This window comes from Panthera leo, chromosome B4 (genome assembly GCF_018350215.1).
Source record: "Panthera leo isolate Ple1 chromosome B4, P.leo_Ple1_pat1.1, whole genome shotgun sequence".
NCBI classification, from domain to species: Eukaryota; Metazoa; Chordata; class Mammalia; order Carnivora; family Felidae; genus Panthera; species Panthera leo.
The window spans coordinates 113,516,856-113,531,009 of NC_056685.1; the positions used below are offsets into that span (position 1 = coordinate 113,516,856).

Consider the following 14,154-nt stretch of genomic DNA (forward strand, 5'->3'; position numbering starts at 1 on the left):
TCGTTTCTACCTAGAAGCAAGAGTAGGGAAATTGTAGAGACTAAATTTGGCTACCCAACTCCTTTCATACAAGGTACATGAAGGCTGCATGTAACCACTCAAAAGGGGCTTAGCAGAGGTTAGGGGAAGAATAATGATTTTTAATGTTGTTTTCTTATATTAAATATTGTTCAGGAGCCACCCATTTAGACTTTCCAGACATATGCAATAGAAAAATCATTACTGGTTATTCATCATTAAAAATTACCAAAAAAATGCCACCCATATACTCCATTAGTGTTTCTTTGTGGATTTCTTCTGCCGATATAAACTGTTCTTGGGCACGCCCAGGGAGTTTTCTTTAGATAACCATTCGTTTCGCTCAAAACTACGCTGTATCCACCATCAAGCAAAGTATTCTCAGACCGAGGGTCCCGTAGCTGTCACAGATGGAAGGAATGTTATCGCAGTGGACGCCATGCCCTTATTCAGAAGTAATCCACTGCATGGCATTTGCGTCTCTAACTGAGGCCAAGGGGTAGAGACCTGAGGAACTGTGATCAGATGGTATCTGAGCGTTTTAGGCAGGCTAAAGGTCCTCTAGCAAAGTCAAAAGCCATTCTTGCATGTATCCCTCTCAAGGTCTTGGGGATCAGCCTCCAATGTGTTTCTACAAAAGGAAAATGTTAAGAAACAAAATAAAGTGGGGAAGGGTTGGGATTAAAGGGGATTTCATTCCATTTTAAGCCCTAGGAAAACATCACATGGGCAAGTGAATTTGAAAAAGTCCAGCAGACTCTTGGATAAGAAGAAGTCTGCGTAGGTGGAGGTGGCTGGACAAACGGAGGCATCCGAGGCTGCTGGGGGAGATGGTGCCTGATTAAGTGGAATAGGCCGCACATCCACTCATCTCTCTGCAAATCGGGAGCTGTTGGTTGACAAACACCTTCCTCACACAGGCTCTCACTCAAGTGATAAGAAGCGAAAAGAGCTCGAGGCAGGACTATTTTGGGTTCCAGGGGATACGTGTTGCTACGAGATCTGAGATTAGTGGCTGGTGCCGGATGTCGTCCAGTAGCTCGTCGTGAAACCTCCACGAGTTAAAGTCACTTCTCAGAAATCAACTGTGCATGTGGGCTACAGACTGGATTGTTCTGTGTCTTGGGGTTTCCCCACCCTCGGCCCAGTTCAGCTAAATGGATTAGTGGCCTTGACTCTGTAAGGAATTGCTTTTTTAAGCCATCCTGTTACAGCGCTACAGGATCTCTCCTGTAGTGTTCCTTGAAGGGCCACTCATTCAAGTGTTGCCCAGCGCTCCATGCTGATCATTTTGAAATTACATCAAAACACCACGTTAGCTTCCTCCCAAACGCTAGGTTAATACACAACATGTGGGAGCATGATACGTCCGAGTCAGGCGACTTAGTGAGAAGTGTCCACAGAAGGTGATGGGTTACATGGGATCTGAGACTTCACTCGGCCCGTTCAGCAGGGAGGCCTGCAGCCTCTGGGGGTGGCCAGCCACAGGGCCTTTGCTCATTGGCGAATGGCGGTTTGCACTCTCCACTTCCAGTGCCTATTTAACCGGCTCTGCCGCTCTGGGTCCTTGGGCAAATTACTTAACATTTCTAAGTCTCGGTTTCCTTTTCCATATCATGTGGTTGATAGGACCACCCGGTATGTTCCTGACACACAGTATGTTCTCGATCAGTATTAGCTATTGGTATTGCTGTCATCGTTGCTGCTAGTATTACAGAGAAAGCCAGTGCCTCAAACCATTCATCAAAGATGGACTTTAGTAGAGAAGACCAGAGATCTTGGTGGCTTAGGCTCCACAGGGTCAGGCTTTCATAGTGAACAGGATTGGTGATCACAGATGAACTATGAAGGAGGAAGAATGTCATCGTTGATCTGAAGGGAGAGGACTTAGAACAAGTATTTCAAAATTTAGAATGCTCCCATTTGCCAGGTTGGCACACTGAGACCTCTGGAGCTGGAATCCACTCATGTTTGACACGGAGTCTTAGAATCACAGGTTTGCAAGGAGCCTACGGGGTCATCTAGTTCAACCACTGTTGGGTCCAACCCCTGCCTGAAGTGGCGTCTGTGGTATCCACCTGGTTTTTCCACCGCATCTTTTGTCTTCCTTCTTGTCCTCCCCCAAACCCACATGATATGGCAACACACACACCCACACACATACACACCCTTCACAGAAAACCCTGCCCACAAAGAAGAAAAGGTCAAAGATAATCAGGTTGAGACAGTGCTGTGAGTCTCCATGCCAAGGCAGGATGTGCTGGTGTTTTGTCTTTTCTTTTTTTTCAACTTTTCAAAGATAGAAAAAAAAAAAAAAACCCAAAAAACCCTAAACAACAGCTTAGTAAATATCACTGGTGTTTCTTTCTTGTGTACCCTGGGCCAAAAGAAATTTACACTAACGGATGAGTCTTAATCACTCTCCTGTGTGTGCAGTAAACTCTATTAACCACTCCCAAGGAGCAGGAGAGCCCCAAGGGTGTAGTAACTTTCCCTTTTAGATTGAAAATACAAGATCAAATAGAACATACTAAAAATCTGTAGACAGAAGAGGCTTCTTTTGAAACCAAAAAAAAAATTCTAGAGCAGTGGAAGAGACTTGGTTCAGCAATTACATTTATATGAAAACTTTTTTATGTAGAAAAATTAAAATTTGAGTAGAAAATAAGATCAATATGTGTCGACTGGGTGAAGTGGTGCCTGAAAAAGCTAATGTGATGTTCGGCTACTTAGATACATGCATTCAACAACTAAAAATGATGAAGTTACAGTTTTGCTACTCTCTGCCTTGGTCAGAACATACTAGAATCTTATATTCTGGGAAGAGGGCCCTATTCTTCAAAGGGCAATGGACACACAGGACTGCAATCTGAGGAGACTGAACATGATGGAGAAGTAACGCTAAAAGAGGTCATGTGAGGAACAGCTGAAAAATGCTGAAAGAGACCCAGAAGAGGGGAAGAGATACCTTCAAATGTCCAAGGACAAGGATGTGTCTCTGTGAGGACAGGGGCAGAACACAGACCAGTCTACTGCATAGGAACAACTACTGAGAAGTGATTACATGTCAAGCACAAGCCAGGCAATACACGAATTGACTGATGAGGAAACAGGCACAAAGTTCATGGTTGGGTTTAAAACTCAAGCGGTCCAGAACCCATATTCTTAATTAATGTGCTATCTTACCACGACTGCAAAAAATATTTCAACTCAATGAGAGGAGAACCCTCTAAACTGCCCAGGATGTTTAAAGATTACATATACTCTCTTACTAATAAAACTAGTGAGTCCCCATCACTAGAAGAATTGCAGGGAGGCCATATAACCACTTGGAGGCTAAGGCAGAGAGCACCTCGTCCTGTACTTCGAATGCACTTGCACTCCTTTGCAGCTACGTGCAGGCCGGTGGCCGAGCTCTGGCTGATGAAAGTGGTCCAGGCTACATCCAGGCTGTGCCTGAAACTTCACCCCTACCCCACGATGTGTGACCCTCACCCTCTTGCCCCATCTGCTGGCTGAACGGGGAAACCTTGGTTATCGAAAGAACAGAGCCACAAGACGGAAGGAGCCTGGGGCCCCGAATGACACGCCCCCCTCCTGATAATCTGCATTTGACTAAGACTCGAGTGAGAAATGAACTTCACCGTGATGAGGCCATGCAATTTCGAAGCTGTTTGTTAAAGCAGTCACTCTGCTTTGACTAATACGAAGAGTGCACTGTGAGAACTTAAGTACTCAACAAATGGTCGAAATACTTTTAAGGTCTCCTCAAATTTGACGTTCTCTGATTTTTAAATAAAAAAGCAAAGTGGATTTTGAGAATGTCCCAGTAAGGGAACACATAAGCCAATGATCAATATATTCCCGAACAAACAAAACAAAATAAAACAAAAGCCAGAACTTGGAAATAAGTAGATTCTTGACTTACAGGTGTCTGACCAGCTAGACTCAAGACTGGCAAATCAAAAAGTAAAATGTATGAATGAGAATAAATGATAAGGTTGATTTTTTAAAAATTTTTTTAATGTTTATTCATTTTTTTTCTTTTTTTTTTAAATTTTTTTTAACGTTTATTTATTTTTGAGACAGAGAGAGACAGAGCATGAACTAGGGAGGGGCAGAGAGAGAGGGAGACACAGAATCTGAAACGGGCTCCAGGCTCCGAGCTGTCAGCACAGAGCCCGACACGGGGCTCGAACTCGCGGACCGCGAGATCGTGACCTGAGCTGAAGTTGGACGCTTAACCAACTGAGCCACCCAGGCGCCCCTGTTTATTCATTTTTGAGAGACAGAGTATGAGCAGGGAAGGGGCCAAGAAAGGGGGAGACACAGAATCCGAAGCAGGCTCCAGGCTCTGAGCTGTCAGCACAGAGCCCGACATGGGGCTCGAACTCACCAACTTCGAGATCATGACCTGAGCCAAAGTTGGACACTCAACCGACTGAGCCACCCAGGCACCCAGATAGGTTTGATCTGCTAAGTGACTCGAAGCAGTGAGTTTGGAAACACATTTCTTCAATGAATTGTAACGAATCACATATCAATACCTCTGTGCCACGCAATTTTTAGGGATTAGAAACAAATTTACGGGAAACACCACACTCTGTCTTTGAAGAGTCATAATAAAAGTCCGTGGTCTTCAAAGTTTTGAGAATATAAAATTTATCTGCAAATTTGTTAAAAATGAGGATTTCTAAGCCTACTTCCAGAGACACTAATTCAGAAGGCATGCCAAGGGACTGCTACCCAGTAGCTAATATAATGCTCATCACATAGTATGTACCCAGTAAACAGCTTTTTAATGACTGAATTTAATAAACATGCCCAATTCTAATGCAGAAAGTCCATGAACCACCTTCTCAGGAGAGGTTGACCATCTGGGGAGAAAAAAAAAAAAAAACTGAATCAGAGATTAATTAAACAAGATGCTTTTGCTCTGTAGTTCAAAATATTCTGGAAAAAAAAAATCAACACCACTTCTTTATGAAGTTGACACTTGTTTCCTTTTAAAGAAGCTGAATTCAGTCTAAAAGTAAGTAAGAAAAAGTCTGGAACCAGAAGGGAAGTAGAGACATATCCAGGAATTTTAAGCAGAATGAGGTCATAGGAAGCTGTTCTTTTCCTGCATCTTTTTTTTTTTTTTTCCTTTTCTTTAAGCAGGAAAATTCCACCCAAGAGCAGACCAGTTGATCTTGCACCTGTGCTCTTGTGTCTGGCACTTATCTGGGTCAAGTCTGAGAAAGCAGCCCCCAGGCCCTGGAAATAGACAACCCACCCTGTCACTGGGACACAATGCACGTACAGCCGTTCTTATCACCAGACGTTCTTGTCCAGCATCCGTCTGGGAGCCAATTCCATGCCATTGGGGCAGCATACCAGACTGACAAAATTACACATGGCCATCTGACCAAAATGCTCTTCCCTTCATACATCCACCTCTCTATCCCAGATCCATGGGGCACTTCCCTTGGTGCCCATGTCAATGTGTCTACTGTGTTTTGCTCTCAGGAGGATCTAACAAAGCAGTCTATGGATTCAGACTGCCCAGGCTCAGCTCTTACTGATAGTTTCCTAGGCATGTGCCTTGGGACCAATAACATAACTTCTCTGTGCCTCAGTTTACTCATCTGTAATTTGCAGATACTAGCAACACCTACCTCCTGGGGGCCTTGGGGGGAGTAAATGAAATAATGCACATAAAGAGCAGTGGCTGGCCCACAGGAAGGTTGGAGAAACAGGCGAACTGTGGCTAGATGTCATCTATTTGGAATTCTAGCCTGTTCTCTAGCCAGCCCACTACTCCAGGACAGTCTTGACTTCAGAGCTGCATGTCCCACTCTGAGGCTGTCTCAGGGAAGATTCCGTACCACTGCTGCCCAGTGTGGGTCCTGTGCTTTCCACTAAGCATTCCCGCATGGGGCACATGGAGGGTATTTGCAGCCCCCAGCTTGCTTCATTGTGCACCTGTGCTCTAGGGCTATGTATTAATTGTGGCCATTTTTGATAGAGGAAGGTGCTAATGTTAGATGCCTTGATGACAGACACACATAGAAAAGCACAATTTTTTCAGGGTTAACTCACAGATTAATTCTTTTTTTTTTTTTTTAATATTTATTTATTTATTTATTTTTATTTATTTTTAATTTTTTTAACGTTTATTTATTTTTGAGACAGAGAGAGACAGAGCATGAATGGGGGAGGGTCAGAGAGAGGGAGACACAGAATCTGAAACAGGCTCCAGGCTCTGAGCCATCAGCCCAGAGCCCGACGCGGGGCTCGAACTCGCGGACCGTGAGATCATGACCTGAGCCGAAGTCGGACGCTTAACCGACTGAGCCACCCAGGCACCCCATATTCATTTATTTATTTGAGAGAGAGAAAGAGAGAGCATGAGCGGGGACAGAGAGAGAGAGGGAGAGAGAATCCCAAGCAGGCTCCACGCTGTGAGCATGGAGCCCAACGTGAGGCTCAAATTCACAAACCGTGAGATCATGACAAGAGTCAGCCAGGCACCCTCATGGCTTAATTCTTAACCTTTCTCTTGACCTCTGAGCCTTGCATTGTAAATTTTAATGATCTTTGTTCTATAATGTCCATGTCAGTCTCTTCCTGTGAAATATGGGGCAACCGAGGTGTGAATGACATTATTCAAAAAGCACCTGCAATTCTTTTCTTTGCCAAGCACTTTTAGATTATTCTCATTACTTCCAAAAACCCATTGACATACTGTTACGTGTATTTTGCAAATGAGGAAATTAATATTCAAATGCATTCAGTATCTTGTCCAAGGTCTCACAGCCAGAAAGCAGAGAAATGGGATTTGAACCAAAGCTCTCTTACTGCACAGCTTATGCTCTTTTCAAGACACTGGGGAATGAATGCATGAAAAACCCTGCTTCCATATGTTCAAACGTTTATTGAAGGTCTATTGGCTGCTAGGATCTCGAACTCACACAGTAAGATTACCTGAGGCCCACTGATCACCATCACCGCTTCCCTGTGGGGCTTTACTCCCCTTTGGCAAAGTTTTCTTGTTATGAAATGCAATTATTTGACTATAAATGGATAAATCCTACAGATCATGTCCACTGACATGGCTAATGTCAGTATGCAATATCTGACAATTATGCAAAAAGCCTTCATGTCAAACATAAGCAATGGGCAAATTAACTAGGAAAGGCACCTTTACAAATTGAATAGCCACATTTCAAATGGCTACTTCTTACAGTTGAAATTTATATCAACTATCAGGTAGCTTCTCCAGGTGGTATTTGGGATCTCCCTGTGGGCAGATGGTTGTTACCACCCAACTTGTTGCCATTACTTGAAATCAACCCTCTTCACTTTTCACATACGAACTGTGAGTACAGTCTTGACTAAATTCAGCGAGTTTTTTGTTTTTTTTTTTTTTATTCTTTGGTAGAGTTAACAATATTCTTTAATACTTTGCCTTCCACAAGTGAATTGCAATTGCTAGTTCTCTTTTCTCCCTTATCCTATCAGAGAAGTTACGGGTGAAAATCAGCGTGGCTGGGCAAGAAGAATGAAGGAAATAGATTTGACTGGGAAAGTGGGCGTGGCACGTGTGGGTTGGGGGGGTGGGAATTCAATGTGACTCAAAATACTGTCTACTTATGGGTCACCAGTTGTGTCCTCTGTTGGAAATTAAAAAATAATATATGTTGTCTTTCCGGGTCTCAAGCACTTAGGATCTAGTCGAGAGGACTGGACTCATACATAAAATAGAAGCAAACAACATGGAGTTAGAATCTCCATGAGCCAAACAAAGCCTTTGGCATAGACACTTGGTAATATGAGAAGTCAGGAAACGGAGAATTTCTGTGGGCTGGTGTGGGTTGAGAACATGAGATGGGGAGATGTTGTGCGCCTGGAGAGAGGGTGAGACTCCGAGAAATGAACGAGAGAGAGAAATGAGGAAAAACGCGTGGCCAGGAGGAAAAAGAGAAGCAGGTAGTCGGTGGGTTTTGCTCTAGGGAAGGCGCCGTAATGAGAGGTGGCAATTCTTAACGGGCCACGTTAAACACGATGCACTCTGTCCTCACTGTTACGTTCAGAAATTCAGGTTTGGGAGTTCAGGCTTGTATGATGGTAAATACAGGTCTGCGGGAAAAAATAGCCAGTACACATTTACTTCAGGTTTTTTTTTTTCTAAAGAGAAATATATTCCACACTATGAAATATTTGTAAAAACCCTGGTTTCAAAATACTTGCTCTACTTCTCCAAGCCGCATGAAGGAACATTTTTTTTTTCTGCCAAAACCCTCTAACCCTACAGTAACCAGTTTCTTCACTGCATCTACTCTTTTTTTTTTTTTTAAAGACTGCATTTTTTTTAATTTTTTTTTTTTTAACGTTTATTTATTTTTGAGACAGAGAGAGACAGAGCATGAACGGGGGAGGGTCAGAGAGAGGGAGACACAGAGTCGGAAATAGGCTCCAGGCTCTGAGCTGTCAGCACAGAGCCCGACGCGGTGCTCGAACTCACGGACTGCGAGATCATGACCCGAGCCGAAGTCCGCCGCCCAACCGACTGAGCCACCCAGGCGCCCCTCCACTGTATCTACTCTTAAGCTCTCTTTAGTGCCATGTGTTCTTCATCTTTAAATAAACCCCATGGATGATATTCTTACAAAGATATTCATGCAATTTGGTGTGAACTTGTACATCAACTTTACCAGGAATGGCATTTTCAGGCATTTCCATGAATCAAAATGGTCTCTCTCTCTCTCTCTCTCATACATATATTTAGACAAAATACTTTGCTTCCTTAATGGTCACTAAAATTTGCAAGGTACTTGTATTAGTACAGGGAGATTTAACTTGCTTCCCAGACACATTCAAATTTTATGTGAGTTCTATTACCATAGGTTTCCTTTCATGTTCAGAAACTGTTCTACACCACAGACTAATTTGGGGAATCAGTGTATCGGCTCTGGCTAAAAATAAGTGGAAGTGCCTCATTCTGGAAGGTCCCTAAGAGAGTAATGATGCCATGAATGATAATAACAGCCTGTTCATTGTTAGATGCGCGTTTCATTTTGATGGCATAAAAATTAGCTGGGGACTTGTTAAAAATGAGGATTTCCAGGCCCACCTTCAGAGACACTAAATTATCTTATATGTGTATCTTATATGTGCCACCTAGACTTTAAGATGTCAATGTGAGGGGATTATACCTCGTAGGATTGTTGGATGACTTAAATAAAATTCTACATGGAAAGAAACTAGTAAGCTTTACATACTTCACACAGAAACCAATGAACTTCAATTATCAAGATTCTTACGATTCAAATATTTGAGTGCTCAGCTCAGCTAAGAAACACCAATCATAGTAGACTATTTTGACAGGTCAGAAGCTTCTGACTGGTCCCCCATGTAATGCTGAATGTCCCTATATTAATTTTCCACTTTTGGATGACTTCCATTCAATGGTAATTGTGTTCCCAAACATTGGATGCATTTTTAACTGAGTTTCCTACCACTTTTTTTTGTCAACTTTTGTTTCAACCGTGATTCAGCTTAAAACAAAACAAAACAAAAAATGATGCATTTTATCTTCATTATGAATCAAGTTAGTGGAAAGTTGACTTTATGAGCAAAATCCTAATTTATGAATATTCGAATTTTACTTGCTAAGGACATTAGAACTTGACTCTCTCGGAGCAAAGAATTAGAATAGTATGAAACTTTAGTACAAATATCTTTAAGTAACAGAATGTATTTGATTTCACCTCGTGGCCTTTTTTAGTGAGTTATTTAATTTCATTTTAATTCTTTTTAAAAAACATTTTACAGTTATGGATTCTATAAATGATTGTATGGTGTCGCCACAGATTCTCACCAACACATAGGATTATAACCATGGCTTAATACCTTTCCATAAATTATAAATTAAAGAAAGACCTGTCCAGACAGAGGCAAGCACACATAAGTGCTATGCCTCTTACAATATTCAAGATCTCCCATGAGAAAATCAGTAACTGCTTATTTCTTAGGACCAAGGACCTGCCGTTCCCAAAGTCACCACCACACTTTAAACTTACCTCCATGTGGAAATAGGTGGAAATTCGCTGTTGCATTCTAGTGAGAATGACACCTCTGAAATCTCTCAGCTTCACAGCCCCTATCAGAGCCCTCAGAGACTCTCCCTACATAACACCAAGCAATAACTTTAGGACGTGATGTTCCTAGAATGAACTGATTTCAAAAATCAGAAAGAAAAAACAGTTTCAGCGAGTGTGGAAGGGTGAGGTCGTGTTCTACAGGAGGGAAAGGGTAATGCTCCCCAAAACCAGAAAAACAGTAAAACCTACAAAGATGGTCCAGAAACTCAGGAAAATGCAGGAAGAAATCAATGATTTGCATTTGTACCATGCTCTTTGACCTAGCCTACATAATAATGACTGACTTTCATGCAGACTTCCTAGCAAAATTATTTGTGACTAAGATGGTGATATTCCCAACATTGAGGGTCTCAGATAGGAAGACCAGCCATCCCTGTGTGCCCCGGGCTGAGGTGACTCTGGGGATGTGGGATATTCAGTGGTAACACCAGGAAAGTCTCAGGCACACCCAGATGCATTGGTCTCCTACATGAGCCTCCCCAAGTAGGCTGATAAGAGCTTTCCCAAGCTTTCCAACACGTCGCTCCATTGCTCACCAAAACTTCCCTACTCAGGTTGGGCAAAAGCTAAATTGCAACAAAAGTGAATGCTTCATTGTGTCTTCAGTTCCCTTCTTTGGCTTCTGCTCCTTCTTTTCAGTACCCCTAGCTATTGAGGGACCCAGCGTTGTTTTCCTTCTCTAGATCTGCGCAAGGTGACCTCTTTTCAAGCTCATTCCCAAACCACTTCTATTACATCAAAGCAAAACAGTCCTGTGTCACAATTGCCCATGGCCTTGTTTCCTGCCCTATGAAGATAGGGATCAGCTGCTGTTTCTGACATTGGGCTAGATGAGAAGCACCCTCTCCTGGGTAATATAATACCACACGGGAAAACGTTACCTTTAAGGTAATACTCAAGAGGGAAACATTTTGGTAGTATGACAGAGGTAGAGGGAACTGGGAAGAATATTTGGTAAAGTAGGACTTTCACCACCCCGGAAAAAAATGTCTACCTCTTACCTACAGACCTTCCATAGTGTAACACCATCAGAGGTGCACAGCGGACGGATGTGAGATAAATGGCAAACTTCACAATGGCTAGCTTCATAAAAAAGCATTGCATCCAACTTTGTGAGAGTCTCCAGCTTTCTTCCATCCAAATATGTGTCTGTTATAAATGGATCTCGAAAGCATAATTGCCAAGGAAGTCTACGTCCATGAATATTTCAATGTCTCTCGTGAAATATGTTCCCGTCATTACCCACACCGTGGCATGGACAGTATTCTGCACAAACGAGGCACTCGATAATTATTGATTGGCCAATGAAGGCTCATTATCTAATGCACCATGATCATTTATGCAAGGGGCCCACAGGAATCAGCATGATCCCATAGGCGTCTTTTTTTTTTTTTTTTTTTTTTTAACTTTGAGAAAGGAAAAGATAGTGGTTTATCTTGAGCTCCTTGTGGGGAGGGAATATAAAAAGAAGTACAATAATAGCATAAGTAAGGGGTCACAAGACAGGAAAGAATAAGAAAAAAGAAAGAAAACATAAGATCAGAGGGAAGAAAATCAAACCTATTAAAAACTGATTTTTTTTTTTTTACACAAAAATGCACATTAATTTAAAGGAAAGGATTCTAAACAGCAAGACTTCTCTGTTCTTGGCAGCAAAAAATTCACCACCATAGGTAAACTGCCTCAGGAGATGACCTATAGAGTCAAACCTAAAGCACCTGAAATTTAAAACAAAAGCCAATTTACATTTCACGTAAGGGAAGCCAACAGATGGGCCAAATAATAATTTCAAAATCTAGTTTACAATGAGAAAAAGAAATCTGGAAGACAGAGTCAAATAAGTTTGAAATAAAAAGCAAAGCAATGAGAAGAAATAAACACTTACAGAGGCTATGACTACCTCTTTTGGTGGATATAATTCCGGGACTTCTCTTTCTCCCCAGCTGCTTCTCATGCCAGGGACAGGGGCAGGCGGAACACTTCTAGGATTGTCACTTCCCCAGATGGCACCAAATTCATATATCACAAACTCCAGGGGGATTCAGAATTCTTAGTCAAGGCCAAAGTTTTCCTTTGTCTCTAATATGGACCCTAAAGCAAACCCAAAAAGTTTGCTTTAGAGTATCTTTGCATCTATTAGTCTGAATCACGTGAAATGGCGGCTTTCACAGGTAAAAAATAAACGCATATTGATAATTTCAAAAGCTTGAACCTAATACATTCTGATTTTGATTATAGAAATATTAAGATCCCAAACATACGCAGCTAAATATAAAATGAGGTACATACCTACTTCTACACTTAAACCAAAGATAGTAACCCTTTGGTCACTAATTCTTCTAACACAAGGTGTGGACTCAAGTTCAGGAGCTCAAAGGGTCCAGGTCTGGGCTATTTCTCCACCTCTCACCTGTTCCACTGTCTTGGTCAATCATCGTGTTCTGAGTTGTCACATGAAATGTCTGTGTGGCTCCATTTTCTCTTGTTGAGATGGCTTTCCCTCTTTGGGCCTCATTGGCTTTATTCATCTATTTCATATGCTTGTTCTAGCTTCCAAATTAGTATTATTGTTGTCATGAGTATTGCTGCTTGCCAGAGTTTGCATCGCTCTCCTGCTTTCTCACCTGGACATACCTTCCACTTCCTTCCGTGCTGCCATTGTGCTGCGGGCACTACCTGAGCGTGTAGCTCTTTCTTCTCCTTGGGCACATTTCCACTGCCTGCCCTTATGTACACAGAGGTGGCCTCTTGTTTTCCCCCAGAAATCTCATAGTTTGGGAGGCAAACTGTTTAGCAAGACCACAGAGAAGAGAATTCCCCCATAAAAGAAACATGATCACTATCAATCTCACTTCCTAGTTTTTAGGAACGAGACCCAAAGACCTCATTTCCTCAGTACTTTTAGCTCAAGTTCAAGTTCAGGGTGAGCTGGGATGATCAAACTGAACTTCTGAGTGCTGATTACAACCTTTGGGTAGCTATAAAATTAAGCAGACCATCTACAAGCCTTCACTATCGATTACATAAAGAATTAAGGAGGGGCGCCTGGGTGGCTCAGTCGGTTAAGCGTCCGACTTCGGCTCAGGTCATGATCTCACGGCCCGTGAGTTCGAGCCCCGCGTCTGGCTCTGTGCTGACAGCTCAGAGCCTGGAGCCCGTTTCAGATTCTGTGTCTCCCTCTCTCTCTGCCCCTCCCCTGTTCATGCTCTGTCTCTCTCTGTCTCAAAAATAAATAAACGTTAAAAAAAAAAAAAAAAAAGAATTAAGGAGTCACTAATCAGCCTGTATGTTATATATTCCTAACGACTCTAGTTCAAAATTCAAGTTTTGATTAAACAAAAATGGAGCTGGGGGATGGGCATGTGAATGGGGGTAATGTCTTGCTTGTGGGGGGATGGGGCATCATTTGGGATGAATTCAGGTTATTGGCCTGTGGTTATCAAGGGTTCCATAAGAGTATTTAAAAAAATTTTTTTTAATGTTCATTTATGTTTAAAAGAGACAGAGAGACAGAGCACAAGCAGAGGAGGGGCAGAGACAGAGACACAGAATCTGAAGTAGGCTCCAGGCAAAAAGCTGTCAGCACAGAGCTGGATGAGGGGCTCGAAATCACGAACCGCGAGATCATGACCACAGCCAAAGTCTGACACTTAACTGACTGAGCCACCCAGGCACCTTTGTATAAGACTATTTCATCACAAAGCACTCTCAGGATCCTTCAGAAGTTATGAAAAAAAAAACTTTCCAATACCCATTTCTTTATTACAGATGATATTTGATGAATAAAATTGAAGTAAGCAGGATTACTTAAATACTTTTGAACACTGACCCTCATGTCTTCTAGGCACTGGAGCTTCAAGTTCAGTGCCACGGAAAGCTCTGGTCTAGGCAATAGGAGACCGCACTGTAGAGAATCTGAAACGATTAATAATTCCGTCTGTTATCATTATTGCTTTGTTCACGATTCTAAACAGTAGCAATAGTAAAATAT

At 42.2% G+C, this 14,154-nt stretch overlaps 1 long non-coding RNA gene across 2 annotated transcripts; it reads right to left on the minus strand.

The window, feature by feature from the left end:
• Positions 1-4,809: 4,809 nt before the first annotated feature.
• LOC122223709 lies at positions 4,810-10,829 on the minus strand. Of its 2 annotated transcripts, none has more exons than XR_006204410.1 (3): positions 10,700-10,829; positions 10,083-10,236; positions 4,810-4,895 (listed from the first exon to the last, which is right to left on the minus strand). It is a non-coding gene; the product is annotated as an uncharacterized LOC122223709 (long non-coding RNA). The 2 variants fall into 2 exon arrangements; XR_006204411.1 differs by lacking the exon at positions 4,810-4,895 and adding an exon at positions 7,683-8,139.
• Positions 10,830-14,154: the final 3,325 nt, after the last annotated feature.